The sequence below is a fragment of the Frankliniella occidentalis genome, unplaced genomic scaffold (genome assembly GCF_000697945.3).
Source record: "Frankliniella occidentalis isolate FOCC.00 unplaced genomic scaffold, Focc_3.1 Scaffold23, whole genome shotgun sequence".
Classification (NCBI taxonomy): domain Eukaryota; kingdom Metazoa; phylum Arthropoda; class Insecta; order Thysanoptera; family Thripidae; genus Frankliniella; species Frankliniella occidentalis.
In genome coordinates, this window is record NW_026267153.1 from 2,350,740 (window position 1) to 2,355,514 (window position 4,775).

The following is a 4,775-nucleotide window of genomic DNA, read 5'->3' on the forward strand; positions in this document are numbered from 1 at the left end:
AGAGAGAGAGAGAGAGAGAGAGAGAGAGAGAGAGAGAGAGAGAGAGAGAGAGAGAGAGAGAGAGAGAGAGAGAGAGATATATATATATGCTGCTAGTAGGGTGGAAAGGAATCGGGGATGAAAGGAGGGTGGCAACGGGTGCCAATGAAACTATAGAGCACACTACACTGTCAAACAATAACCAAGTTTATAAGCTACAAAGAATGTGCTGAATGAGCTGCCAAATTGTTGACATGATTACAATGTGGTCACGCTTCCCAGGTCAAATCATAGGCAATGTAAATGTTCTGCACTCAATGTGTCAACAATTTATTTGTTAATATTTAACAAAGTAAACATTAGCACCAACACCAACCAAATGATTTGGCACAGAACCATTAGTCCGTTGATCAAGTAATCTCTGGTAGGACCATCGAACACAACTTATTCGGGTAGCTAAAAAGGTCATTTTCCGCCTCATTGACGCACGGACTCCACTTCCACGCCGCTGCTTTGTACGCGATCACCAACAGACATTTAGAAACGGGAAAATATGTCGAATCCATAAAACGCGCACGCGCGCGAGGCTATGAAAAGAAAACAAAAATGTTTCAACGCGGGAGAAAACAGCAAATGTTAAGCGTGTTAAGATCCACGCAACCGGTGGCCGGTGGGGCGCGGTGGGGACCTGGGGACCTGCCTGGTACGTCGGCAGTGTCGTTTTCCACGGACACTGTTAACTGAACTCTCTCACACCTGCGTGACTTCAACAACCGGATTTAGTTCAGGGCAGTTCCGGATAGGGCCAGCCCATATTTATTTTGGACTTATCTTAGACTCCGGTTTAGCTTCTCTTTGCGGACTTGCGTTTGTTCTGATCACCGCCTGAATTACGAAATCCTCTCCTGTGCGAGTAGTAGATTATTTTCTAACAAAGTAGTCGGGTCATCTCGGATGGCAGCAGGATGTTGCGCTCCGGACCAGACTGCGCCAACTGATCACTATCGCCGCCAGAAGCGCCTGCCACGCCACGCCAGACCACGCGCGGATCTCTTTTTGCCTGTCTGGGACATCTCTCGCGGGGCATCTCAATGGCGGCGGGGCGCCTGCGCCGCGCAGTTACTGCGAGCGCCTTGCGAGATAGGCAGCCCGCCCAACGGCAGTGCGTATAGCCGACGCATAATCCCCGGGTGGCTTCAGGACACCGGGGCCTACACGATCGCTTACTTTTATATTCGTACAATGCTGCTTACGGTAAAGTTTCGAAGACGATTCGCAAGGGTCAGTAGTTAAAGAAAAATTAAAGTCAATAATGACATACGCGATAAAAGTTTTAAAAATTGCCTCGCATAATTTGAGACTCCAAGATTGGATTTTGAAACAGAGCAAGCTAAGCACAGTCGAGAATAATCGGTTAGCGCGAGGGCAGCAGCGTCGGCCTGGCCTGATGCGTACGGACCGTGGCGAAGCCAACATGACAGAGGGCCACCATGACGCCCAGCGGCTGCTCGTGGCCGCTCGTGGCCGCTCATGACTTGCTGCTGCAGGGCGGTCGCTTTGCATTCGGCCACGGCGTCCCAGCAGCGTATCGCTGCACTATATGAGCGATACGTTAGTCGGGCTCGCCCCTAGCTCCCTCGGGCTCCTGATATCGACGTGGGTGTCCTCGCCACGCCCGCTACCCCACCACGCCCCGCCTTATTCTGTGTGTGGCGTGCGTTTCTCGCTGCAAGTGTTGTCTGGGGCGACTTCTGCCTGGTGGTGACGTTGCGGCTTATTAGTGCAACCACGTGTATCTTTACCCCGGGCGCTCTCCCCCTCCATCCCCCCCCTCTCTCTCCCCGCACCCACTGCCGCCCTTCCCACCCTCGCTCGCTTTCCCCTCACCCGGCATTCTCTGTACTTCCAACCCCTTGCTGCCAACGCCATTCCCGCACATTACACTCTTCGGTGGAGGATATGGGTATGGAGGGAGAGAGGAGACGGAGAGACAGGGGGGAAAGGCGATGGAGAGAGAGAGAAGGGAGAGGGGAGAGAAATAGACTATGAGTATTTTGACTTCTAGGGAGGGGGGATTACTTCAGATCGACAAATTGCGATGCGACCGCTACACCCCACTGAGATAATGACAATTCTTGGTACGGGAGGCTATTGGCTAACGGAATGGGGGTCTCGGTAAACTATCACGGAGACGAGACTGCGGGCCGACGTTCTTTCTCACTCTCACCCCAGTGGTGCGCGACCCCGCAGCGTATAAGGCGCGTTCTATAGGCAAGCGCCCCTTGAGACTTGCAGCAGCCATCCGTCGCCGACACACCAATGTATGACAACCTGTGGGAACGCCAACCCCGGCGTGCCGCTTTAGGAGAGCAGTCGCGAGCTGTCAGCTTGGCGGATGAGCTGAGGAGAGCTGAGCGCCGCACTCGGCGACATGTTACAGGGCGCGTTAGCTGCCACTCTGCAAAACCACCTGGACCAAAACATTAGTTGCTTTACAGACTATCAGTTTACTTTGCGGAAAAAGATGGTCGCGGGCCCCTATTAAAAAACAAACTCGCTGTACACGAGAAAATAAAATAACCGCGAGATACTTGCGAATATTTGCGACAACTCGCGAAATAAATTGAAAAGTAGTTGCTACTACTTCCAAGTACTTAACCGTACTCTACGCTTGAAGAGTGGGGGACCCTCTGTGGCCTCTGTGGCCTTCTTCTACTTCAACGAGGGTTGATCACCAAGAAAAACGATCGTTGGGATAAGCAGCATGCGGCTACATGTCCTGGACTGACACCAAGATTTGGCTCCCTCAACTTTTGCCACGAAAACACGACTTGCTAACGACGAAAAAAGTGAAAGAAACGATTTGAACTGTCAAACTTAGTGAAGTGCTCCTCCTCCGGTGGCGACATATTTGGGTTAAGGCCGCGGCGGTCGGGAGGGGTCAGGCCTCGTTACGCTCAGGTGTCGATGGAGACAATGGACGCAAGCGATCCGCTATGAAAGCCCCCGGTAGCCGGCACGCCCCGCCGCGCCCCGCCGAGCTCGGCAACAATAATTAGTTAATGAGTTTCGCTCCCGTTGAGAGAACATTTCATAAGGGGTTAGTAAGCGGCCGTGCCGATGGGCTGTCTACGGCGAGGCGACGCGGTTCCGAACGCCACCGCCGGCCGGCCAGAGGTCACGAATCCATTAGGCTACCTCAGCGAGCGTGATGCGGCAAGGCGGGGCGCGGCGAGGCGCGGCGGGGCGGGGCGGCGGGCGCGCCGTGGGGTGTCCAGTACGTCCAGGTCGGGGCGGAGGCCGCGGGAGCGCCGGCATATGGAAACGGAGCATGATATGGGTATGGACAGCGACATGTTGTGCAAAAAATATGAATAAATTTGCATTTAATGGCGTTGCAGTTCTCAAAAGGTTTGTTAGGAAACGCAAGCATGTGCCATCGTCCTGTTTGTCTCATTTAATAGCACATTCTTGCTTTAGAAAAATTACGAAAAATTACAATTTGTTAATGTTTTATGCTTTCCATTCCATATTCCATAGGAAAGAAGGTGATATTATTTGTTGCCAATACACTTCCCACTATGGTGGAAGTGGCCCACCTTGAAATTGAACCACCAAAAATGTCAGCTTTGAGCGAGTCTCCTTGCATTTCTTTTTTTTTTTTTGTCAGTGTGAGCGCCACACGCCGCTCTCGACCACACATAGGGCCTCACTAACTTCGATTACAGAGCAGCCGAAAAGAGGTTGAGCCCATCACGGAATTAGGCAACACGGTTTGATCCACATGGTCCGGGCGGGGCCGAGCCAACGAGCCCACAGAGATGAGCACTTACTTAATACGGGCCCAGCGGCCGGCCAATCAGGGTGACCACACCGGGCGATCCAACCATCAACCATCGTTTACTTTCGTCGTCCACGGCGAGCTGCTCAGCGGCCCGCTTCAAGAAGGCGACCACACGGGGACCTCTCTCTCTCCCTCTCACCGTCCCGCTCCCGCTGCTCGGGTGATCCAAATAATCGTTCCATCTCGTGTAGGCCTTGTGCAAGCAAGGAGCTCAGCTCTGGGTCGGTAGCGCCGCAATACACAGTGTTGTTATTGTAATCTAGAGACCCCCACACAAACACACACACACACACACACATTCCTAGCTGATCTGCTGAAGCGGGCACCACCGCCGGGCACACAGAGTGTACGTACGTGCGGCCGATGCAGTTCAGACGGACAGCAGTCATTTCGACACGATGCCTTTCTACTCAACTTCTACTCACCTCATTTTCGATTGCCCACCCAAATGGTACTAACAGCTTCCTAACGAGGTTTTAAATACAAAATTAATCCACCAAAAGGAAAGAATTATTTTTGAAAACTTTGAAACGATTTTAACATATCATAGATGAAGTTTTCCACTTTCTGACTGAAAAAAATACAATCTTCTGAATTGCATGATCTTTCTATACAGGTAGAAGAGAGAGAAGGTCGCACACTACTTAATATTGCATCTCCAACAATGACCCAACACGGTCGCACTGGTCTCCGCGTACCGCGCCAAGCCTCCGCGCCAGGCCCGACCGCCACCTCCGTACGTCGGTGCTGGACGGCTCTGCCTCGGCCCTGCCAGCCCGCGGCGTGGCGGGGCGTGGCGCGCTGGGTGGTCCAGATAGCCGCGAGGGATGCAGCGCCACACCGCAGCAGAGCAGGAGGGGCAGAAGGGTGGCTAAGGTCCGCGCTAAAGCGGCACGCCCATCTACGGGGACGAGCTCCTTCTGAACGCGTCAACACCTGACGTTCAATCTAC

At 53.0% G+C, this 4,775-nt stretch overlaps 1 protein-coding gene across 7 annotated transcripts in view; it reads right to left on the reverse strand.

Moving 5' to 3' along the window:
• Positions 1-4,775, reverse strand: part of LOC113205016 (uncharacterized) — an 85,321-nt gene that overhangs the window by 2,251 nt on the left and 78,295 nt on the right. The gene's annotated exons all lie outside the window — the stretch shown is intronic.